The following is a 27,164-nucleotide window of genomic DNA, read 5'->3' on the forward strand; positions in this document are numbered from 1 at the left end:
AAATAATCAAAAAAAGTCTTCATAAAATTACTCAGAAAGATATTTACTTGGTACCTATCAAAATGCAGGATAATATTCTAAGCACTACAGGTAAACTATCCCTGATAGCTCGGTTGATAAAGAATCCACCTTCAATTGAAGGAGACCTGGGTTTGATCCTTGGGTTGGGAAGATCCCCTGGAGAAGGGAAAGGCTACCCACTCCAGTATTCTAGCCTGGAGAATTTCATGAACTGTATAGTCCATGGGGTCACAAAGAATTGGACACGACTAATCGAATTTCACTTTCACGGGTACAACAGTGAATAAGAAAGATAAGATTCCTGTCTTTAAGATGTCTAAAAGGCACTGAGAATTCCATCTGTCCAAAACTAAACTCATCTGTCCAAAACTAAACTCATCTGTCCAAAACTAAACTCATCTGTCCAAAACCACTGCCCCCAAACTTAGTCCTATTCCAGTGACTCCCATAGCTAAAAAAGATACACCAAGCATGCAAGCCAGGAAGCTGGATTCATTTTTGACAATGCTCTTTCCCCTACTGCTCATTTCAAAGTTATCAATAAGCTATTGATATACTGACTTTCTCTATTCGATATTTCTTGAACATGTCTCCTTCCCATCCTCACAAATAAACAACATCTCTACCTCAACCACCATTGTCTCTTGCCAGACAATGATAATAAGGCTACCAGCACTATCTGATCTGCCATCAACTTTTCCCAAAAGAAAAATGTTTAATGACTCATCATCATTCAGATTTTAACTCAAACATCAGTTCCTCATGGAAAACTTTCCTGAATATTCATAATTTCTTATGGTATTATATACTAACTGGTCTCTTGACTCAGCTGATATTTGGTTGTATAATTTAATTTTTTTTTATCTCTTCGGAAAACTATACACTCCATGAGGCTAAGAACAGTAGCTCTTTTGGTTCTCATTGTATTTCTCTTGCCTAGCATAGGATCTGGCATATAGGTAGGTGCTTAATAAATAATTTCTGTATACAACATTGTGCTCAGATTTGGACTTTTGCTATGACCTTCTTTAGAATCTTCCTCCATAACCCTCCCCCCTCCCCCCCAAACACAGAGCTAAAGAACATGATGATACCTCTATCTACTTTCAATACCAAGTCATAGCACAGTGCAACCCACTACCTTCACTATCTGCTCTCATAATCAATATCCTTTAAAAACGAAGAAAATGCTTCCTCTCCTTCCATGCCCTAAATCCTCCAAACAAAAACATAACTGTGAATGTTGAGGGTTGGGTTGATACTGACATTGGAAATAAACTTTGCTTCAAATGAGCAACAAATGCACAGTTAATCATCTTGTCAAATCCATCCTTTCAGACAGTATGAATGCAAGAGATTCTTGCAAAAAAAGTATCATTTCCAAGAAGTGTCTAGCATCTTTCTTGTTTCTATGTTTTGACTCACAGTCCTGGAGGTCCTCACAAACCAACTGAGTAGTTACATGTCAAAATGGCAAAGTTTAAACCAACTCAGGGTTGATGAAGGGGTGGGAAAGAGGAACTCTTCACTATTGCTGGGACTTTAATATGGTGTTAAAATTTCATAAAGTAATTTTGAAATATACATCAAGATTTAAAGCCTCATATCCTGGAGAGATTCTCTATCCCAGGGTTATGATACAAGCTCTGGATCCAGGAAGAATTGAGTCATAGTGTGGTTCTCTCACTTCCTTGCTGTGTGATTTGGGGCAAGTCTCTTAACCTCATTGTGCCTCAGTTTCCTTCACTGTGAAATGCTTATAATAGCACCTACTTCATCCCGCCTAAAGTTGTGAGGATTAAAAGGAATCAGTTCAGTTCAGTCGCTCAATTGTGTCCGACTCTTTGCAACTTCATGGACTGCAGCACATCAGGCCTCCCTGTCCATCACCAACTCCCAGAGTTGACTCAAACTCATGTTCACTGAGTCGGTGATGTTGTCCAACCATCTCGTCCTCTGTTGTTTCCTTCTCCTCCTGCCTTCAAGCTTTCCCAGGATCAGGGTCTTTTCTAATGAGTCAGTTCTTCACATCAGGTGGCCAAACTCTTGCTGAGTTTCTGCTTCAGCATCAGTCCTTCCAATGAATATTCAGGACTGATTTCCTTTAGGATGGACTGGTTGGATCTCCTTGCTGTCCAAGGGACTCTCAAGAGTCTTCTCCAACACCACAGTTCAAAACCGTCAATTCTTCAGTGCTCAGCTTTCCTTATACTCCAACTCTCACATCTAGACATGACTACTGGAAAAACCATAGCTTTGACTACACAGACCTTTGTTGGCAAGGTAATGTCTCTGCTTTTTAATAAGCTGACTAGGTTGGTTATAACTTTCTTCCAAGGAGCAAGCATCTTTTAATTTCAAGGCTGCAGTCACCATCTGCAGTGATTTTGGAGGCCAAAAAAATAAAGCCTTTCACTGTTTTCACTGTTTCCCCATCTATTTGCCATGAAGTGATGGCACTGGATGCCATGATCTTAGTTTTCTGCATGTTGAGCTTTAAGCCAACTTTTTCACTCTCCTCTTTCACTTTCATCAAGAGGCTCTTTAGTTCCACTTCGCTTTCTGCTGTAAGGGTGGTGTCATCTGTCAAGTGCTTATCACAGAGCCTGGGTCATAGAATAAACTTGACTAATATCAAATATCATCATCTATCTTCTCCTCTAATTACAGCTCATCTTACAGTCAACATTAAAACAAACATTCCATATGAATTAAGGTTTACAAATGGAAAATCCTACCATTAGATGTAAAAAAAGAAAAAAAGAGATAGAATCATATATGCTCAAAGGGAAAAGTGCTCATAATAGAATATCTCAATAAAAAATACTCCACACAAATTATCAATGATCTATGATATAATCCTCTTTTGGTATCATCTATAGTATGGCTTTGTTGTTGGTTAGTTGCTAAGTTATGTCTGACTCATTGTAATCTCATTGACTTGTGCCCACCAGGCTCCTTTGTCCACGGCATTTTCCAGGCAAGAATACTGGAGTGGGTTGCCATTTTGTTTGCCAGTAGATCTTCCTGACCTAGGGATCGAACTTGTGTCTCCTGCATTGGCCGATGGATTCTTCACTGCTGAGCCACCAGGTAAGCCCATAGTATGGCTTATGAACATCCAAAAAAAAAAAGGTAAAATGTATCAGTTCAGTTCAGTTCAGTCACTCAGTGGTGTCTGACTCTTTAGACCCCATGAATCGCAGCACGCCAGGCCTCCCTGTCCATCACCAACTCCTGGAGTTCACTCAGACTCACGTCCATCGAGTCCATGATGCCATCCAGCCATCTCATCCTGGGTCGTCCCCTTCTCCTCCTGCCCCCAATCCCTCCCAGCATCAGAGTCTTTTCCAATGAGTCAGTTCTTCGCACAAGGTGGCCAAAGTACTGGAGCTTCAGCTTTAGCATCATTCCTTCCAAAGAAATCCCAGGGTTGATCTCCTTCAGAATGGACTGGTTGGATCTCCTTGCAGTCCAAGGGACCCTCAAGAGTCTTCTCCAACACCACAGTTCAAAAGCATCAATTCTTCGGCTCTCAACCTTCTTCACAGTCCAACTCTCACATCCATACATGACCACAGGAAAAACCACAGCCTTGACTAGACGGACCTTAGTCGGCAAAGTAATGTCTCTGCTTTTGAATATGCTGTCTAGGTTGGTCATAACTTTTCTTCCAAGGAGTAAGCATCTTTTAATTTTTATCATGGCTGCAGTCACCATCTGCACTGATTTTGGAGCCCCAAAAAATAAAGTCTGCCACTGTTTCCACTGTTTCCCCATCTATTTCCCATGAAGTGATGGGACCAGATGCCATGATCTTCGTTTTCTGAATGTTGAGCTTTAAGCCAACTTTTTCACTCTCCTCTTTCACTTTCATCAAGAGGCTTTTTAGCTCCTCTTCACTTTCTGCCATAAGGGTGGTGTCATCTGCATATCTGAGGTTATTGATATTTCTCCTGGCAATCTTGATTCCAGCTTGTGTTTCTTCCAGTCCAGTATATGTATATATATATATAAGCTTAAATTTTCCAAAAGGGTGCACAAAACTGTTAAGAGTGGCTACATCTAGGATACTTGAATTAGGGGAAGGATTTTGTAGATCACTTTATATTCCTTCATACTGTTTTAATTTTCTAACATGAGTATTTATTACTTTTATAATTAACTTTCAATTTATTAAAAAAATATTTTTTCAATTTTAGTCTTTGAACCAATTCCAAGACTTGTCCTTCTTTGTCACATGCATAGACGTCCTATTCTTTTTGCACTCTGGTTGAAGCCATATGACTACTTTTGGCCAATGAGCTGTTAGTGACTGTGACATGTATCACTTCTGGAATAAGGTAGTAAGACTTCGATATCCCCAGGCTCTGTCTTTTTGTGCCCCCAAAACCCTGGAAGAAATATGATGGTACTGTTGTGGCTATTAGATAAAACAGGGCAAGCCCTTTACACGATTTGAGGAATGCTACACTTTTTTCTTTTACATGTTTCATTCCTGAAGGACATTCCTCTTTTGTATCTTAAGGGAATAGTGAAGTGTACTGTACCATGGAAAGGTTCCAATAAACATTTATTAATGGTACTATTCATTTTCCTTCCCTCATTCCTAGACAGGGACCTGCAAACTATAGTGAACGCTATTGAAATTTTGAGGAGTATTATACCTGCCATCTTTGCAAATGGATAAGAAATGAAAGAATAGCTAAACACAGAATATTTTTGTAATTCAAGTGCATTTGAATTTTGCTAGTTTACTAAATTACCAAACGCTATATGTAACATGGATTCAATAAGCAAGTTCCTAGTATCTATTTGTACCAGGACCTTGAAAGTCAGAGATAACAGACTTAGAGCCAGATCTCACCAAGTCCACAGCCTAATTGGAAGGCAACACCTGGAAACAAGTAACCAGAAGAGAAAAGCTGATAGTATTCTGCATGAAGTCTTGTGGCTGAATAGAGAAATGAGTGGCTATTTATTTCTCTTGGTCCAGGAAACCTTCAAAAAGAGATTCTATTTGATGGGAATGTGAGTCAGTTAAGCTATATATTTAGTTGTGAAGTTCAAACACATCCCAAATAAAGGTGTTTAAAATAAACACATGATAATTTTTACCCTTTGTTGACTGAATACAGCAGAGTGAATTTTTGAGCTGTTTCCACATATTTTCTCATAAAGATATATTTCTATTTAATTTCTCGCTACTTTTAGTTAAATATAAGTATTTGCACTGACCTTTGATTATCTGATGAATTTTCATTAGGGATTGGTAACTAGTGGTTTAGTATTTAAAGCACATAAAATTCAGCCCCAAATCAGATTTATGGCAATCTAGTAATTTAATTGAAAGCCATGGTTACAGCTCAGAAAGCCCGAGGTGTGATCAGATTGCACACTGAGCAGTGGATGGAGTGATGCTTAGTCAGCATTGTGTGCTGTTACCATGTTTCACCCGTTAAGGTGTAGGTAGAAAACCTACATGTTAAAATCACACAACAGAATTAGGTATCAATTACATGAAACTTAACATCTGACATCCATTTTTATCTTCAGTTAACTTTTGAATAAAATCATCTCTATCAACTAAACTCAGAGTTACTGTCCGCCCCCACCATCAACACCACAAACCTGTAGTTTATATTTTGTGTGAAATACCAAACTTGGCAGTAAAAATTCTTAAGTGTATATAAGTTTAATGTTAGGTAATCAATAACTAACTAGTAATTCTGTGTCCACTTTGTTGGAGTATTTATTCTGGTGTAGTTCTCAATTCCACTAAAATATATATTACTACCAAGTGTGACCAACTATGTCAACGTTTTCCAACCTGATCGCCAGACCAGCTAGTCAATATGTTTCTGGTCTCCCACATTCCTATTTGGTCACATTGATATTACAACTCAGTTCCATGTTCTTTCTTACATTATGCCTTTCTCAGCCTCCTGGAATCTGCTGTGGACAATGTAAATGTTCGCTAGCTAGGTGTTTAACCCTGTATTGTGACTTATATGTCTCAAAACAGAACCTGATTTTTATTATCCCCTCTCATAAAATTTTTAAATCTCTGTTAATATCTTAAAAATATATATAGTGTTTAACCCAGTAATTCTACTTCTTGGAAGTCAGTCTAAAGAAAACAATATCAATACAGGAAGTTCCACTGTCTCTGAATCAGAAACATTGGAAACAAGCTAAATATCCAACAAGATGAGATTATAAAATAGAATATTATATAGCCATTAAAAGTCAAGTTGCTGAAGATTGGTAAATTATAAATGAAATAGTTTCTGTATATTGGAACTGCTGCTGCTGCTGCTGCTGCTGCTGCTGCTGCTGCTGCTGCTGCTGCTACTAAGTCGCTTCAGTCGTGTCCGACTCTGTGCAACCCCATAGACGGCAGCCCACCAGGCTCCCCCGTCCCTGGGATTCTCCGGGCAAAAACACAGGAGTGGGTTGCCATTTCCTTCTCCAATGCATGAAAGTGAAAAGTGAAAGTGAAGTTGCTCAGTCATGTTCGACTCTTCGTGACCCCATGGACTGCAGCCTATCAGGCTCCTCTGTCCATGGGATTTTCCAGGCAAGAGTACTGGAGTGGGGTGCCATTGCCATCAAACAGATTGCAAAATGTTACATACTATATGATCCTGAGTTAATAAATATATGAACAAAGACCAAAAGGGTGCACAACAAAATGTTGCTGCTGCTAAGTCACTTCAGTCGTGTCCAACTCTGTGTGACCCCATAGATGGCAGCCCACCAGGCTCCCCCGTCCCTGGGATTCTCCAGGCACGAACACTGGAGTGGGTTGCCATTTCCTTCTCCAATGCATGAAAGTGAAAAGTGAAAGGGAAGTCGCTCAGTCCTTTCTGACTCTTCGTGACCCCATGGACCGCAGCCTACCAGGCTCCTCTGTCCATGGGATTTTCCAGGCAAGAGTACTGGAGTGGGCTGCCATCGCCTTCTCTGCAACAAAATGTTAACAGCTGTCATTTCTGGGGAATGAGAGTGTAAATGCTTTTTCATTTTCTTACTCATTTATCTCTAAATTTCCTAAAATTCCTTCACTGAATTTGTTAGTTGTTCAGTCGTGTCCAGCTCCTTGTGACCCCATGGACTATAGCCTGCCAGGCTCCTCTGTCCATGGAGTAGCTCTTCCAGTGGGTAGCTATTCCCTTCTCCCAGGGATCTTCCCTACCCAGGGATCAAACCTGGTTTCATGAAGATTCTTCGCCATCTGAGCCACCAGGGAAGCCCATTAGACATAAATTAAAAATGTAAAATAAATACATATGTATAGAGTTGTACATTTTTCTCTAGAGTTTGTTTAGTAAGTCTAACCACTGAGTGCAATCATTTAAGCAGAATGAAACAACATCCAATAATACTCAGTCACTGTTTAATATCAAGAGGAAAATTATCTTGAAAAACTCAGACTCATCCAGGTCATAAAATAAGAATTACACAAAACCCTGACACTAACACTAAAATGTGTCTAACTCCATAACAAGGCAGTCAAATGCTGACACTTCAACTGCAAAGGCCATGTCAGTTCCTGTTGGTTCAGATCCTCTTTGGGCTTGCTGTTCTAGTCAAATTTAACTTGGCTTTTTAAAAACACTAAATATGAACTCTAGCCTATCTAGTACAGTTCGGCTAGGCTAGGTTAGGATAGGTGTTGACATGAAACCTCACCAAGACAGCCGACCCCCAATATCAGAAGAGAGTAGTCTGACTGTATTTAGAACAAAGAGGCCCCTTGTAGGTCTCAAGTTGTCCAGTTCACTGGTTCCCAGACTTTTGAATTTTAAAGACTATCCTATTTTAAGCAAAAATTAAGGAACCTACATTGCTAAATCTTTATTTTTCTACCTTTTATTCTCATCATTCTTTTATGAAAGAAAACACATTTTTCCATTAAAAAAATAAGGGCATGATCTCAAGGAAATGAAATTCTCAAGAAAAATAATTTGTCAGCCTTACACTAAAACCTATGTGTGACACAACCCAGTGAAAATGTTATCACCAAACGGAAGTAAGTGATCCTTCACTGGTATTTGGATACTCTTAAATCAGATGATGTTGGCTGATTTCTCTGAGGCTTTTCCTCAGAGGCTAAGGTGTTTTCATGGTTGAACTGATGAATTTATTATAAAATGAGCCAAGGCACAAAGATTTATTTGTCTACCCTCAAGTGACATTCCAGCAAGCATCAAGCAATTGCTTATTTAATAATCCAGATTAAATATTTTCTTAAGGTAAAAGGAGCATCACAGATCTACCCCTTCTAAGGACAATATTGTGCATCATTGTGGATTTGGGGTTTTTAGAATATTCATGCTAAGACCCATCTCACAGTAAACTCAGAGTCCTAGCTGAGTGCCAGAATTCCTCGTCTTGCTGAAATCCTCTAGCCTAAATGAAAGACAAAACCAAGCTATAGCCACTGTCTAGGACACATGAAAAACTCAGGGACATGACAGCAAGTTTACCCTGAGGACTGATACAGATATATCTCATTCTCACATGGCATACAGCAACAAGTTACCATAAAAGATCAAAATCACAATTCTAAATCTCACTTCTACAGCAGCAAAAACTGCTCATCTGGGACAGAGGGAATCCTTCCCTGATTGCCCTCTTTGTTTCCAAAGCACTCATGTCATCCAAGAATATTTTCTAGCCAAGACCTAGTTCACTTATCATAGCATATACATGAGGAAAATACAACTAATAACTCACTTTTCTTTGTTTCAAAATCATTATGTAGTAGTTCAAAGATAACGAAAGTTTTAACAAGACCCAAGGAGCAAAAGTAAAGGTAAAATAAAAAATGATTTCCTGCAGATGGCTGGTTTCAGCTAATACGCTTTAGGTAGTACTCAGACAAAGTATTCATAACCATGTTTTCTTCATAGTTTCTTAATCCAGATTCAAAGGTAGTGGTTTCTGTTATGAATATTTTATCAGATGAGAATAAATGCAACATTTTATTTGGATTACACCACTCAGAGAAAGAGGGAAATAGAGAGAGGCCAATAAATCTTAAAGAGTTAATTATTTATACAGAGAAAATTTACTTTGTATGTTGTGACTTGCTTTATTGGTATACTGCAGTTCGATTTAGATTAAGAAGCAGAAAGATTATTGTTTCCCAACAGAGAAGTATCATAAATAAATACAGCAGAGAATTTTTTTTGTATTTGTACCAAACCATCCACAAATATTTAGAATAAAAGGAAACATACATTCCTAAAATTCCTGAAGTTTAAACTCTTGAAATGTCATTTAGCTACACTTAGGACCAAAAATTTAGTGATGGAGCTAATCAGGTCAGGCCCTCTCTCTACGGGTGATGCCAGCTGGACTACTAGCATCATAAGTACTTCATCTTTGCTAGAATGTTTGCTAGCTTTCTGGTTCAGTTTCAGTTCAGTTCAGTTCAGTCACTCAGTCGTGTCCGACTCTTCGCGACCCCATGGACTGCAGCACACTAGGCCTCCCTGTCCATCACCAACTCCTGGAGTCTACTCAAACTCATCTCCATTGAGTCGGTGATGCCATCCAACCATCTCATCCTCTGTCATCCCCTTCTCCTCCCACCTTCAATCTTTCCCAGCATCAGGGTCTTTTCAAATGAGCCAGCTCTTTTCATCAAGTGGCCAAAGTATTGGAGTTTCACCTTCAACATCAGTCCTTCCAATGAACACCCAGGGCTGATCTCCTTTAGGATGGACTGGTTAGATCTCCTTGCTGTCCAAGGGACTCTCAAGAGTCTTCCCCAACACCACAGTTCAAAAACATCAATTCTTCAGTGCTCAGCTTTCTTTATAGTCCAACTCTCACATCCATACATGACTACTGGAAAAACCTTAGCCTTGACGAGACAGACCTTTTTTGGTAAAGTAATATTTCTGCTTTTTAATATGCAGTATAGGTTGGTCATAACTTTCCTTTCAAAGAGTAAGTGTCTTTTAATTTCATGGCTGCAGTCACCATCTGCAGTGATTTTGGAGCCCAAAACAATAAAGTCAGCCGCCATTTCCCCATCTATTTCCCATGAAGTGATGGGAGCAGATGCCATGATCTTAGTTTCCTGAATGTTGAGCTTTAAGCCAACTTTTTCACTCTCCTATTTCACTTTCATCATGAGGCTCTTTAGTTCTTCTTCACTTTCTGCCATAAGGGTGGTGTCATCTGCATATCTGAGGTTATTGATATTTCTCCAGCAATCTTGATTCCAGCTTGTGCTTCATCCAGCCCAGCATTTATCATGATGTACTCTGCTGGTTCAGTTTAGTTTACCTAAAAAACTGTTCCAAATACATTATTGTTCTGTGAACAAGAATGTGCTATCATATAATATGACACTGGTTATCAGAAAGGTCCTACTGTAATTGAACTATATGTCTTCAATTATCATTATCAATACTGAGATTAAAACCTCTGCTGTTAGAAAATAAAATAACAATAAGAGGAAAGTTTAAAGGAAAGTTTCATTCCTTGCCATGAATTGGTAGTACTCAATAAGTATTTACTAATTGGATGGATGGATGATTGTAGAGAGAATGATGAAAACTGACATTACAGATGCCAACCTCATAACCCTCAGAGAAGTATCAAGATACAAGTCTGTGACGGTTGTCTTAATCCCAGGAAAAGTTACAAAATTATACCATACAGTTGAAAACAATGCCAGTTATAAAAATGTTTCATATATTGGATGTTCATTAGGATGGAAATGAATTTTAGCTTAAAATCAATAATAGAGCTTACATTTCAGCCAGGTTGGTAAAGGTGTGAATAATAAACCTGTGTACTGTTGTTGTAGTCATCCTTACTTTGAAGATGAAGTAACTAATATTCAGAGAGTTAAATAACTCTCCAAAGAAGATATTAACAGTGTAAGACAGATTTGAGGATTCAAATCCATGATTCTAGCTCCAAAGCCTTATCATCATTACATCATCCTGTCTTTACTCTTGAAACTGAGCTAGAATGGGTCCAAGAACTTGAAGTCTAAATTAAACATGGTCCGTGGTACCATGTAACTTAACTGGCTATGTGTAGACATTGTCAGATGCCAGTCATCTTCACAACTGCTGAACACAGCCAAACCTCCCTGTCCCTCCATCTGTTATTCATAACTTAAGCTAAGATCAAAGGTAGCCCAGTTAGCTTCCTGCTATAGTACTTGTAGTTCCAATCCAACCTCTTCCAGCCATAAGATAGGATTATACTTCTTGCTCCCCACTGGTTATACAGAAACATGTGACTAGTTCTAGTTCTTCCCGATATGTTATGAATATAAGTGATGTTTCACTTGCAGGATGTAATGCTTAATTTCTGCTTCTCTACCTGAGCGCCCTCTCCTTCTTCTTGTGTTTAGCCTACTATGTTCCAGATGGCAGTGGCTCCATCAGTGTGGGTTCCTGAGTAACTACAATGACCAGAACCCCCTCTGTGTATCTGTGGTGGACTACATGGTGAGTGAGAATAAAACTGTTATTTAAGCAACTAAGACTTCAAAGATTTTTGATATACAGCCCAATCTAACTGATCCTTGTTTTGCCATGACATAGTACATGCGTGCTGAGTTGTGTACAACTCTGTGTCCCCATGGTCTGTAGCTTGACAGGCTCTTCTGTCCATGAGACTTCCAAGGCAATTATACGGGAATGGGTTGCAATTTCTTTCTCCAGGGAATTCTCCAAACCCAGGAATTTAACTCACGTCTCTTGTGTCTCCTGAACTGGCAGGTGGATTCTTTACCACGGTGCCACCTGGAAAGCCCTACCATGACATAGTTCAGTTCAGTTCAGTCACTCAGTTGTGTCTGACTCTTTGCGACCCATGGACTGCAGCACACCAGGCCTCCCTGTTCATCACCAACTCCCGCAGTTTACTCAAACTCCTGTCCATCAAGTCGGCGATGTCATCCAACCAGCTCATCCTCTGTCATCCCCTTCTCCTCCTGCCTTCAATCTTTCCCAGCATCAGGGTCTTTTCAAATGAGTCAGCTGTTCGTATCAGGTGGCCAAAGTATTGGAGTTTCACCTTCAACATCAGTCCTTCCAATGAACACTCAGGTCTGATCTCCTTTAGGATGGACTGGTTGGATCTCCTTGCAGTCCAAGGGACTCCCAAGAGTCTTCCCCAACACCACAGTTCAAGAGCATCAATTCTTTGGTGCTTGGCTTTCTTCACAGTCCAACTCTCACATCCATACATGACTACTGGAAAAACCATAGCCTTGACAAGACTGATCTTTTTTGGTAAAGTAATGTCTCTGCTTTTTAATATGCAGTCTAGGTTGGTCATAACTTTCCTTCCAAGGAGTAAGCGTCTTTAAATTTCATGGCTGCAGTCACCATCTGCAGTGATTTTGGAGCCCAAAACAATAAAGTCTCTCATCGTTTCCACAATTTCCCCACCTATTTGCCATGAAGTGATGGGACTAGATGCCATGACCTTAGTTTTCTGAATGTTCAGTTTTAAGCCAACTCTTTCACTTTCATCAAGAGGCTCTTTAGTTCTTCTTTGCTTTCTGCCATAAGAGTGGTGTCCTATGCATATCTGAGGTTATTGATATTTCTCCTGACAGTCTTGACCTGAGCTTGTGCTTCATCCAGTCCACCATTTGTCATGATGTACTCTGCATATAAGTTAAATAAGCAGGGTGACAACATACAGCCTTGACATACTCCTTTCCCTATTTGGAATTTGGAATTTCTTTCCCTTAATTACAGTGATGTGTAGATACAAAGCTGTATTGAATAAAAGTGAGGGGCCCATAGTTCAGGAAGTAACTATATGATATCTGTCAGAGAAGATATTAGAAAGTAAAGAGAAAATATGTACAGTAAATTTTGAGGAAAAGAAAAAATTATAAGAATATATATAAAAAACATTAGTAAACAAGGAAAAATGTGTGCAATCAGAAAATGGAGAGATGTTTCTCTCTCCTCAAACAAGGAGTTAGCACCATGCACAATCTAAGATTTTTTTTAAAAAATTAAGAAATTTGAGTATTTAACCCATTAATATATTTTAAAATATATTTCTTATCAGTTGAGCCCTTCCCTAAATAAAAATAAACTCTAGGAAGATAAGATATGTCTCTGTCATGTGCCTGAAGAATCTTTGAATAAAATTGAAAATTTGACAGCAAATCTTATATAACTACTTCAGGAAACAGAGCCAGAGAGAAAAATCCCCAAGAAACAAGACACCACCTGCATTTACATCTTCCAAATGAAAAGTGAAAAAGGAACAAATGTGGTCTCATTACTTTCCATCATGGGCAAGATTCTCACCACAACAATGACTATTGCACCAGATTATCAAACACAGAATCATACTGCAACTTCTGAAAAAATACAAAAAATATACACAAAGAAGAGCCAAAAGACCTCCACACAGGTATGCCTCACCTTGAATAACTCAGGTATTACATCACTAAAATAGCAAAAATTGAATAATATGGACAAAAGAAACATGTCTTATTAAGGTTTCCTTAATTATTAGAATTTTTGTAATTTTTAAATTTATGTTTTTTGCAATTCTTAGTTCTCACATTTTTAAAAAGTAAGTTGTATTTACAACTTGTTATGTTTTAGCCCTATTGATATAAAAAAAAAAACAGTTTCTGGCAGGACTGCATTAATATCTATTTCAGGGTGGTGGATTCAAACATTTTCATTACTCTAAATAAAAAAGAGGAAGATTATATAATAAACTTTGACTTATGAAAACCGAGGTTCACAGCCATAGAAGAGAATAACTGAAAGTGCCTAAAAGCTGCTATTTCCAAACTTGTAAGGAAACTGTCCATGTCTATCAACAAGCTATAAAAAAGATTTTAGTCAGTTTGTGACTCCATGGACTGTAGCGTGTCTGGCTCCTCTGTCCATGGAATTCCCCAGGCAAGAATACTGGAGTGAGTAGCCATTCCTTTCTCCAGGGGATCTTTCTGACCCAGGGATCGAATCTGGGTCTCCTGCATTACAGGCAGATTCTTTACCATCTGAGCCACCAAGGAAACTACAGACACCCTCAAAACCCTTAAACTGTCATCCCAAAATGATGTAGCCAATGTATACTTACAGTGAGCGCCCCCATTGACCAGACAGCATCAACAATAGAATATAGCCTGATGTGAATTATCCTAAAAAGAGACTGGGCTGATTTGTGTAATTAGGAAATCTTAAAATTCAACAAAATCCGTTCTCGTTATCATAAGCCATTTGAACTGCTGTTTTTCTATCCAAGTTCCTTAGGGAAAAATTCCAAAGTAGGACTCTTCACAAAAGTCATATCTCCTAATATACTCTCTTCCAATTAGCAAGAAGCGGCACTTAGTGGAACTGTATCAACCAAAGGAAACTCAAAGATATACCTCATAGACTTTAAGTGTCCATGCATGCTGCATGCTTGGTCTTTCAGTCGTGTCTGACTCTTTGCAACCCATGGACTGTAGCCCACCAGGCTCCTCTGTCCATGGAATTTTCCAGGCAAGAATACTGGAGCAGGTTGTCATTTTCTCCTCCAGGGGATCTTCCTGACCCAGGTATTGAACCCACGTCTCCTATAGCTCCTGCATTGGCAGATGGATTCTTTATTACTAAGCCACCTGGGAAGCCTTTAAGTTTCCATAAAGCTGACTATTTTGTAAAAGTAATCCATGTACTTGGAACTGTTAAATATCACCTCTGGATGTATAATATAGTACTTATGTTCTCCAGATAATTGTTAGATAAGTTCTTGTCTCATATTCTGCACATAATTCTTGACTAGAAGATCAATCAAATATTTCTCTCCATAGACTAATGTCAACACCTAATTTAGTTCATTTGGACAGGATATTAGTTTGATGAGGGTTGTGTATTCTCTAGCTATGGAGTCTAGTTATTTCACTCTTGATAGTGCTGCCACAGAACATCCTCCTGATTTCGAACAGTGGTTTGCATTGTTTCTGCAATATTCTCAGCACCAACATAGCGACTGACTCATCATTTACAATCAATATGTATTTGTTAAATGAATGAGTCAGTTTCCTTAGAACTGTATGTCATGCATTTTAGAGGAACCAAAGGAGAAAGAAAATAAGAGGGTAGATTTACCACACAGCTATTAATGTTTGTGTTGGGGAGGGGATATTCTGCCCTTTATACAGATGAGGAGACCAAGGCTTAATTTAGTAACTTGTGCAGAGTTGTCAAATTATTGAGTGACAGATGTCATTTCCAACTCTGGTATCTCTGATTTAGAAGCCTATGCTCTTCCCAACATACCATATAGTTTAATCTCGCCTATCCCTAAACATCAAAACTTGTCTTCCCTTTTCCAAGCCTTTGATTGGTGTCCACCAACAATGAATCTCATTGCAACAGCCCCATTCACACTACATACTTTCACATCAGGTTTTCCCCCCAATTAGATGCCCTTCTTCCTCCCTAACTATGTGAACATTACTCTTCGTTCAAAAGCCATTTTCTATATGAAGTCTCACTTCCGTACCAGCCCATTCCTCTCTCAATGTGAGTTGCACAACTTGGCTTCTGTGAGCATAAGTTAGCTCGGGGTATGTCCTTTCTGAAACCATTTTCTAAGTAGACTATTATTTCAATACCAAACACATTATAACTTCTTGTATTTCAGTTTCCCTTTAATTCCCCATCTTTCTTCTCCTCTGTGCTGATATGTCATAAGTATAGTGCAACTGCTTCACTGCTGTTGAAAATGCTCTCATGCTAATTACATTCCCATCTTCTCAAACTGTATCATTTGATTCTTTTACAATAAATTAGAATTTGATGTAATGCACAAAAATTGCACTGGACTGAAAGTCACGAGATCTCACTTGACATTCTGTACAGTAAACTAGTTGCACCACTTTAGTCAAGTAATATAACTTCATTTTACATTTCAGTCTCCTCATCTGTAAAAGAAAGGATTTAGACTGGATGTTACATAAATATAATGCTTATCTTTATAGTATTTTAAATTGTGTTTCTAAAAAGAAAGATGATGTTTGTGGCCATGTACTTTTGCAGCCAGGCTTACTTAAGGTTTTCCCCACAGGGACACAATTCTCCCTTCAGTGTCTTCCACTTCACTGGTCAGGTCCAGCAGATGCAGTGTGGAAAATACAGACATTAACAGAAGCTTTTTTCAAATTATAGCCAGTTTCCCAAAGCAAACCCCCACCAATCCACCCAGATATATTTAACACATGTGTTTCATAAATAATATAGTTTGTTAGTGAAAATCACTGGTCCCTAGCCTAAAACTCAGACTTCCACCTCTGTATGATGGCTTAGGAGTACAATAGAAAGTTGACATATGAGACTTGAGTCAAAATCATTTCCATCTTGCCAACCATCCTGTCTTGCCTTACATTGTAGCTTTTACTTACGTTACCCACATGCACTGGAGTGGGAGACGGACTCAAAAATTCTGCATGGAGATTATGTGAAGTGTATTATTAATCTAGGAAATACCTATATTTAAGCTCATGTGTCATGGGTGAACCTTAAAATTAAGGCAGCACAACAAATAACTGTGATAATTACAAAAAGATATAATAATGATGTACAGCATTCATTACAAACCATTTTTTCCCTTCATACTTGCTTTCTTTAATTCATTGTTTCATTTACTCACCCATTCATGTATCCAATATGAACTTGCTGAGCATCTACTGTGAATTGGTAACCAATCCAGACCCTCAGTTTCAATTTTGTCGTATTAGATGAAGTGCAAGAATTATTTTGCTTCTAGGACATGTTATATAAATGTAAAAAATAAGCAACTTAAAACTTAACAATGGAAGGAAGGCAGAAAGCACATATTTAACTTAAAGGGGGAAAGTCTCCAAAAAATCAGAAAAAAAAAAAAAGAAGGAAGGCTTCTAAGAACATAAAAGATGTTAACTTCATCTACACAGGAAGAGAAATCATGGTTGATAAATTAATTAAAGTCATGTCCTCAGGAATGACTGGAAAACATTCTATATCACCTTGACTTGTGTATGCTATTCAAAAGAAGTAACCATAGTTGTTAAGTTAGTTATATCTTACAACTTTACAGCTGACAAGTTATTCAATCATTAATAGATACTCTACTGGGAAATCATTACCTTTCTTAATAGAATCAAATAACCTGACATTTTGCTTTCATTGAGTCAAACAGTGTTGGAGAAACTGACATGTTAAAATTTTATATATTACACCATGAAAATTAGTGTCTTAGGTAAGCAAATGTTTTCTTTCTTACCTTTGTTATAGGATTTAGCCTTCTGGGTTTTCAGATTTTTAAATACTTTAGATGAGCAGTCTTTTTAATCAGTTAAAGGAAAAGGAAGCAAAAACTCTAAAGCCCTTAACAAAATGTCTCAGAAAATTAGCATCCAAAAGACACTGGGACCCCAACATTTCTAGAGAAAAAAAAAAAAAGCAAAAAAGGACTTTGGAGTATCTTGTAAACATGTCGATTTATTTTATTCCATTTACTTGAGGGTTGTTGTTGGTTTCATCTTTCTCTAACTGAACTTAACAAAGCTAATCATAGCACAGTTGTTTTGAATGCCTCCTAATCAAGCATTTTACAGGGCACTTTACAGCATTTAGCTGATTTCTCCTTGAAAAGCATTCTCTATTGTATACATAGTATTATCTCATTTTGTCAAAAAAAAGGGAAAGGCTCAGATAGGTTAGGTAACTTTCACTGGGTTACCCAGCTAGTATGTGCTGGGTACTGGGATTTGAGCAGCAAGTCCAATTCCCAGACCTGTGTTTTGAGGATCTCTTTTACTGAACTAAACACCTATTTAGTTGCCTCACTTTATTTAGAATAAAAATGCTGAAAAACCCAGGACTATATGTTAATCCCTATTTGGTCAGGTTGCTTAATAACAGAGAACTCTGCTCCAGATATGCTACCAATGTGTTCCACTGGTCATTCAGGGAACCAGGTGAGACTTTCTGAATGGTTCAATATAAAGTTTTATCACTGATGACCAGACACTTCAAGTTGAATTTAGGACGAATTGGTAAAAATAGTTTGCATTCCTATGAAGGCTGTTTGCTGCACATAGTCATTTTCATTTACTTTTTTTAAAATTTAGTTTGACAAGAAATATAACTGTCAACTTGCTGAAATCTGAGAAACAGCAAGTTAATAATCGCATGACTAGGTCCCCTCTCTAGGACTCTGATTATGTGAAGTAAATAAACTTGTGACTTCCACCAAGTGCATTTTTTAAATGAGGCACCATCCTATCAAATTATGTAAATAATTCAAAACTTCCCCTTGTGCATCCTTCCCCACTATTTGTAAGTCACCCAACAATTTGCAAAAATAGTCCAGGGAAATGTTTTGGGTGGGTTTTTGAAGATATTTTTAGCTAAAGTGGTAGAGGTTTAAAATACAAGCCTGGGAGTGTCTGCCATTTAGAGAAATCACCTGCTCACACAGTTCCATGGAGAAGTGGAATGTTTTAATGTGTGTCATTCAGAACAACATGTGGACTACATTAAGTCAGGTTAGAGCAGGTCACGCCACGTGACACAGCTGAGCCACATATAATCGCAAGCAATACAACTTGCTCAGTGCAACATAAATTTAAACAGGAGTAGGGTTTTTTTTCTTCTCAAAACGAGGTAACAGCTGCTGTAGATAACAAAGTGCTCATACTACCCCACACTGAGAGGGGTTTGTGCTTTGACATGATCTGAATTATATGTAGGTAGTTTAGTACATCTATATTTAGGGGCATCTCTAAATATGAACAATAGGTGTTTGGGTGAATAGAATACATTCTCTAAGTGGCATGAACCTCATGTTTTTTTAATAACCAATTGTGTAATTTTCTCCCAGTGAATAAGAAGCATTTTAAAATACAGCCTTAAAAACTAGACAGTAGAGACAATTTTTTGGCCTAGACAAGCTGGCTTCTGAGCCAATAGGCCAAATATTTAGTATTCTTATTTAGACTAAAGATAAAATACTCTGCAACTGCAGACATTAAGGAAGCTCAGAAAAAAAGAAAGCAGCATTGAATTATGATAAAACTAGAAGTAGGAGAAAGTGGAGAGATGTATTGCTGAATACCACAACAGTTAATTTCCAAGAAAAGCCAGTATGTAAATGGCATTGGCAAGTATGATAGTCCGGAGAATATTAGGAGGTTTGTTTTTTGTTTGTCTACTTCCTCTTCCTTGGGTAGGGTGTAACATTATAATTTGAATTACCTTAAATTTGTCAACGCTTTTAACATTCAGATTTAGACTCTCACTTAAGCCTCATAAGAACACTTTGAGTGGGGAAGAACAAATCTCTTCCATAGAAATCTCCCAGCACTGGTCACTCCCATCATGCCCGCACTCTCCTGCCCAAGAAACACTGCACATCCCTGTACAACTATCATTAACCATGTGCTAGCTTGTAAATCTATTTGAAGCCCCAAACTCTTAAAAATATGGGGAGGTTTCTGCATCATCTGTTTTGGATTACTCAACAAATATGACAGAGAAGGCAATGGCACCCCACTCCAGTTCTCTTGCCTGGAAAATCCCATGGACGGAGGAGCCTAGTAGGCTGCAGTCCATGGGGTCACTAAGAGTTGGGCACGACTGAGCGACTTCACTTTCACTTTTCACTTTCATGCATTGGAGAAGGAAATGGCAACCCACTCCACTGTTCTTGCCTGGAGAATCCCAGGGACGGGGGAGCCTGGTGGGCTGCCATCTCTGGGGTCGCACAGAGTGGGACATGACTGAAGCGACTTAGCAGCAGCAGCAACAAATATGAATCAGTTTCATTGAACCAACCTTTGGACGGTATAAAAACAAGTCAGATATCTCATTAAAAAGGTGAAATTTCAGCTTCAGAAACAATTTGGGGGCTAGAACAAGTATAGTACAGCTCTGTTCTATAGAACACAATCAATGACTGTCTCAGAAATAACTTTTATGGACTGCTTAGTATGTGCTGAGCACACTGCTTTACCCACTAATTTAATCCACATAAGAAAATAATAGTAACAACAGCAAAAAAATATTTAGGTTAAAATTTGTCCAAATTTGGGCTTTCTTGGTGGTTCAGTGGTAAAGAATTCATCTGCCAATGTAGGAGGCACAGGGTTCAACCCCTGATCTGGAATGACCCCACATGCCACGGAGCAACTAGGTCCCGGAATCATAACTATTGAGCCTGTGCTCTAGAGCCTGGGAGCTGCAACTGCTGAAGCCCACACGCCCTAGAGCCTGCGTTCTACAACAAGAGAGGCTACCGCAGTGAGAAGCCCTCGCACTGCAACCAGAAAGTAAGTAAGTAGTCCCCACTCATCGCAACTAGAGAAAAGTCTGTGCAGCAGCATAGACCCAATACAGCCAAAAATGAAAGAAAGAAGAAAAAAGTTGTTCAAATTCATAAAGTTAGTATATGGCAGAACAAGAATTAAAACCCAGATCTTGCCAGTGTCAGAGCCACATCACCTAATTAAATATCTATCCTTTTAATGTCCTCTCCAAACTTCATCTACAGTGAGAATTTTCTCTCCATGCTCAGGCTAAATATGTTTTTCTTGGAACTCATATTTGGTCCTCAAGTTCTTAAAAGTGAGCACATGATATTTTAACAAATTAACTGAAAACTTCTTTTGGCCAAGGACTTTATAAATTATTTCTGTTTATCCTTCACATGACTACCTGTATGTTAGATGCAATGTAGACATTTAATATGTGCTGAATTTAAATGTGTTCTCATCCACATCAATGCAACTGTTAACCCATCTTCCCTGATCAGTTCTGACACCACCAGAGAAGGAGTTGATGTTCTGGAAATACGACTAGACTTACAAAAGCCCTGAGCTTCACATTAGTTGTATGACACTAAAATTCATTCATTATCGTCTTCCTCTGAACTTTGCTTCCCTCATCTGTAAAATTGGGAGGTGCATAATCTATTTCAAGTGACTTCCCTGGTGAGCAGTGGATAAGAATCCACCTGCCAATGCAGGGGACACAGGGTCAATCTCTGGTCGGGGAAGATTCCACATTCCTCAGAGCAACTAAACCCATGTGCCGCATTTACTGAGCCCCTGCTCTAGAGTCCAAGAGCCACAACTAGAACCTGTGCTCCGCAACAAGAGAAGCCACCACAATGAGAAGCCTCTGCCCTGCAACAAAGAGTAGCCCCCATTCGCCACAGCGAGAGAAAATCTGTACAAAGCAACAAACACCCAGCATGGCCAAAAACATTTTAAAACGTCTATTTCACAAACGTAAGATATTATCGGATTTTTCTTTGAATCTTTTTGTGCTCTACACAAAAGGCAGGAAGATTTAACGTATAAACTTTAAGTATCTGCTATGGATATTAGCCAAATTTTCTGGATTTATGTATCATTCATTCATTCATAACCATTTATTTTATGTAGGTACTCTTCTGGAGGATGGTTATACAATGGTAAGGAAAAGCAGACTCAATCTCTGCTCTCATGGTATTCATGATCTAATGGAAGGCCAGATGTTATATCCGAATATCATTTTATTTTAACACTTCCATTATTAAAATTCTACTATTTCAATGTTTATTAAGGGAACTTTCATGAGTTAATTTAATATCCATCAGATCTGTGATCCTAATAACTGAAATTTCTTATAAAGTAACAAGAGTAAAAATTACACATGACATTAGAAGTACAATGCCTACAGTGAGGGAGACCCAGGTTCAATCCCTGGGTCAGGGAAGATCTCCTGGAGAAGGAAATGGCAACCCACTCCAGTATTCTTGCCTGGAAAATCCCCTGGATGGAGGAGCTGGTAGGCTACAGTCCATGGGGTCTCAAAGAGTCGGACATGACTGAGCGACTTCACTTTCTTTCTTTCTAGAAGTACAGTTGCCCACATTTCTGAAGTGTTACCAGTCATGAGCAGAGCACTTAGGAATTTCAGAAACCATCATAAAATCACAGACATTTTTTCAGCTCGAAAGTGTTGTGCTTAAAGTATCCCCAGTATAGGTGTAACTCAGATTCTACTTCAGCAAGATAAGCAATTAGACTAACGTAGACAACACGGCTTTGATTATCTCCATTGTATTGCTGGAAGGAATGTAAAAATAAAGAGAAGCATTTCAATACTTACATGATGGTATTCCATATTATATTTGATATTCTGGCAGATTGAATTCTCAACAGAAAAAATTATGCATTATTATTTGCAGAATTTATTATACTATGACATTCATACCAACAAGCCTGTTAAACCTGGCATTGTTTTAAAAATGTGTTCATGTTCAAATCTTCATTCTGCAGGATTACACTTTTATTTACTTTTATTTCTCATAAAAAAGATATGATATGTTTAATGTTAATAATTCCATAACAACCAATTAAAAGAAAATGTAAAGAATAGACCTTGCATAAGAAAGGAAGTTACTGCAATGGATTTCAACAAATTCCCCAGCTGGCTAAAGATTTATCATGCTGGGCAACAGCGTAGGTAAACCTTCCATGGCAAACTTTCAAGGACCCGTCATTCATGGCCATGCTCCCTGTCCTCTCGTCTTCTTTTAAAATGCCAGTCATGTATGGGTGAAGCACATGTTTCTTCTGCCAGTGCCTGCTCAAGCAGTTTACTAATTTGTAGCTCGGTAAACCTTTCACTGCACTGAGCACCTTGAGGTTAGCACATCTCTAATCATTATTTGATAACAGAAATCTGCAAGCATCACATCCCTAGTAACAAGAACATTGTATCTTAGCAACCGGCCTTGATATTCAAACAATTTCATTAAAGCGTAGCACCTCTTAGCAGGTGGGTGAGTGTGAGTGTTGATAAACATTTATAACATGATCAGCCATTGTGTTTGCCAACACTATAATCAGCATGACAAATTTATGAATTTGTTTACAAGCTCCTAGATAGCCAATCTATGTAGGTAAACTACATTTCAGACAGGTTGGGAAATCTGAACATCAGATCCTTATTTGAAATGGAGAGTTTCTTTAGAAACCTATCAATTTAAGAGACTGCCAAGCTGTTTTCAGCACAGAGACATCATTAATATTTCCATTGTGGTTTAAACTTTAAATAGTAGTGTTGAATTTAAATGCTTCAGGAGCAAAATCTGAGTAAGAGCTTCAGCTACATTGAGATTCATTAGGACCATGTTATGAAGGAACTGCCTCTTAAATTTTTTCTTCTCACATGGACAGAGCTAACTGATATATTTCTTGTGTCCAAAGGATCTATTTTATGAATGGCTAAAAGAAAACAAATGTGGTGAACTTCTCATTTATTTAAAAAAGCTTTTCAGTTAATAATTTACTACAAATTTTAAAATGTATTATAAATATATTTATGTAGACATTCATTTAAGGAATTACTTATATGCCATCACCTCATGAATTGGTCCAACATGAACAGACTTTTTCCATCTATTTACTTCAATTGAATACCTACCGGTGGTATCAGGATTTGAATGAAATTTAATATTCCATTTTAAAGAGATTTTTCTATCTTTTTTTCCTGGGGATTGATCAGGAAACTCTGTATGAATATTTTCAAAATTAAAAGTTTTCTAACCTGGAAAGTACTACCAGAGTAGTACTTAATTATATAACCAGTTCCTAATATTACTATAAGATCTCAAACCTGGGATTGTCCAAGTGTTACCAAGTATAAAAGTTCACTAAGGCATGTACTGCCAAACAGGTAGAAGAAAAACAAGGATTTTTATACTTTCTGAAGTTTGAACCTTGAACCCAACAGCACACAGTTACAACGGGGCCCCTGGGCTCCTCATCCCTGAACAAGCTATTAATCTACCTGAAATAGGTGAACCTCAGTGAAGCATTATCAAATACATAACAAGCTCCCTTTCAAATTAAAACCAGTCATGATGAAAAACAAGTTTGTTGACCTAGCTTGTTCACAATGAACCATGACACGTCAGTTAATAACTACCACCTGGGTAACTCCAAGCTTCAAGAACTAGCGTGACAATGCCGGAAAGATTCAGAGACCAAAAAATAAAAGTAGAGTACAGCTTGGAAGACCAACAGCTCTGTGTTCAAATACTGCTGTTGAAAAGTCTTCAGGAAGACAGAAAAAATTGGAAATGTCAAAAGTTGTAGTCAGAAAGGATGATGATCTGGGGATTTCTCCAAAGTAAAGATAACAAAAATTATCTGAATTTCTCTACATGATACCACTGGGGTGGGGTAAAAGACAAAGGAGTTCAGAAGTGGAGAATGAGGCAGTATTTACCATACACATTAGGTTAATTGTTACACTTACTAATTTAGCAACACATTTTGGTCTAGTCTTTAAACTTCTGTTTACATAAGCACTTTCAACTTGTCAATTATTTAGTAGTTTCTTATGTTCCTAAACTAACTTTTCTTTAAAACTATTCATTTCTCATGAGAATTTTAAACTTCCTGTTTTCTATGTGAATTTTGGGGCAAAAATCAGTGTGTTTGTGATTGCAAGTATGTGTGAATACATGTATATGCCTGTGCATGTGTGTAAATGAGTGTGGGTATGAGTATGAGAGAGGATGTTATTAGTTTATTCTGCTTACTGACTTCACTAGATAATTCTACATCTTTTTTTTATAAGACTGCTATCAAAATTCATTGACTCAGTGTTGGATGGGCTACTTCCTACACTGTAGATGTGTGATCATTAAAATGTTAGATTTCTAAATATATATAATAGAACATAACTAATGCAAGGGTTCCAGAAGTTCCAGAAGTATGAAAGCTTTTCTGTGCAGTATCTTGCCTTCAAAACAGCGGATTATCTTCCAGTTAAACAAAACAAACCAAAAAAAGTAGATAACACCATATTCCCAATAGCCCCAGCTAGTGAAGACCATTTAGAGCTGGCTTTCCCTGCCCATGGAAGACAGATAAAGGTATACTGCAGGCTTTAGAGACCCACCTCCAAGGGGCAGGTGCCACTAGAGTCAGGCCCCACTGTCAAGGCAAAACCTCGAGTTTTGTGTAACAATATTAGATGGTATATACTCTCTGTAAAGAATTCACCTGATAGGACTTCAAATATACTTTTCACTCTGGTTACTCAGACATAAGTTTCCGCCAGAATACTTTAGACCGAACAATAGTCTATTTCATTGACCATATTAAAAGTCAGAAAGACTCTGAGAAAGATGACAGGTAAGAAAAGTGACTTTACTAATGAATTCAAACATCAGCATAAACCAGTGCTATTGTTACTACAAAAGGAACACTTTTTATAATAAGCTACTGAGCAGTTTGCTGTTAGCAAACTGTAAAAACTGAAAATTCCACAGAGTTCATTGTGCCTGATATTTGTGTGGTACTTGTCATCAGAAGGTAGCAAGGTACAGGATAAATATTAACTCGCAGATTCTGTCAGTTTTGCAGCACTTGGAGTTTATAAACTCAGACTTTTAGTCAAAATTACTCCCAAATTGCACTTTACTTCATTTCCCAGGACAAGAATAAATTTTACATTTCCACACAAAGTTTGAATATAAATCAAAAGTTATTATACCCCTGAAACTCGAATTTCTAAACCTCCCCTTTCTCATTCAGAATTCATTCTCTTTTTTAGATTAAATTAATGATTGATTTATCTGGCATAAACAAGAAAAAAAGTGTGTTGCTTTAAGAAATAAAGCCTCATTATCAACGATAAGGTTTCAGTAATCTTCATTGAATGAATGCCTTTGAAATTTTATCATAAATGTTGGGGTTTGCTAAGACAGAGTAAACCAAAAACAAATTTAGTCTTTCCTAATTACTCCAGGCCGCCACTATGACCATTCACAACTGAACTATCTTGTAATATGGATCTGACATATAGAGGGCTATTGGCTCCCAGAGTAAATATTTCAGACTAAAAATTCTTTTTCCATTTTTGTATCTCATTTTGTGGACTTAAAACTCTCCTTTTCCATAAGCTTCCAAGCTACTTATAACAATCTCTACTCCCTTCTATCTTGTTATTTCTCGTATAATGCTAGTCAGGAGACCAGACACTTGAGCTAGAAGACTAAACTGGTCATGAGTGAGAGCCTATGGCTGTTGTCAATGAATGGGGTATATACGCTGCTGCTGCTAAGTCGCTTCAGTCGTGTCCGACTCTGTGCAACCCCATAGGCGGCAGCCCACCAAGCTCCCCCGTCCCTGGGATTCTCCAGGCAGGAACACTGGAGTGGGGTACCATTTCCTTCTCCAATGCATGAAAGTGAAAGTGAAGTCACTCAGTCGTGTCCGACTCTGAGCAACCCAATGAACTGCAGCCCACCAGGCTCCTCCATCTATGGGATTTTCCAGGCAAGAGTACTGGAGTGGGGTGCCATTGTCTTCTCTGGGGGTATGTATGAGTGTACCATTTTCATGACATATACACATTATAGTACTTCTTTATTCATGACATTCTTCTGAACATCAGTCACATCCCTGAATAGGTGAGCTATTACCATGTGCAAAATATACAGGGAAAAGTCTACAACTCTACCATGACAATTTGAACTAGTTAACCAGTAGGAGGGGCTGGTCATAGAATAATATACTTAAAGTAAATTTAAGGTTAGTCAAGAGACAAAGTAGTAGAGCTGCTGGGGGGCTTTCCCCTTTGATTTTGCAATGATATCATTGTTTTTTTGCCATGACAATTTCTGTTTCTAGAAAGTGACTCTTCCAAAATCTTAATTCCCAACTGGAGTTTCTTTATATTCACTGATCATTAGAGACTCAGGATCAGAGCAATAAATATTGTTTCACAAGTTTTCTTTTCCAGATTAGGTTGTCCCTATATTAGCAACTAGTACAATCAGCCTGGGGTTGAATAAAATTGAATGAGAGAGAAAACACACTTCTAGAAAAAATACTAAATCAAGTAGACAAGATCCCACTGATATCTGAGGGCATATGTAACATCAGAAAAAAAAAAATTGGTGAAAATCCTACAGAGAAAGAAAAGGTTTATGCATAATGTTCACAATCATGTACCTGCAATAATGGTACAGGCAACAGTGCTCAGAAGGTTAAACTTTGTAACAGGATGAATAACTGCAACCAATGTTTCTGCAGCAACTTGTTGCTAAGCATGGCCAACACTGGTGTTAGTGTGTTAGTA

Source organism: Budorcas taxicolor, chromosome 2, assembly GCF_023091745.1.
Source record: "Budorcas taxicolor isolate Tak-1 chromosome 2, Takin1.1, whole genome shotgun sequence".
Lineage (NCBI taxonomy): Eukaryota > Metazoa > Chordata > Mammalia > Artiodactyla > Bovidae > Budorcas > Budorcas taxicolor.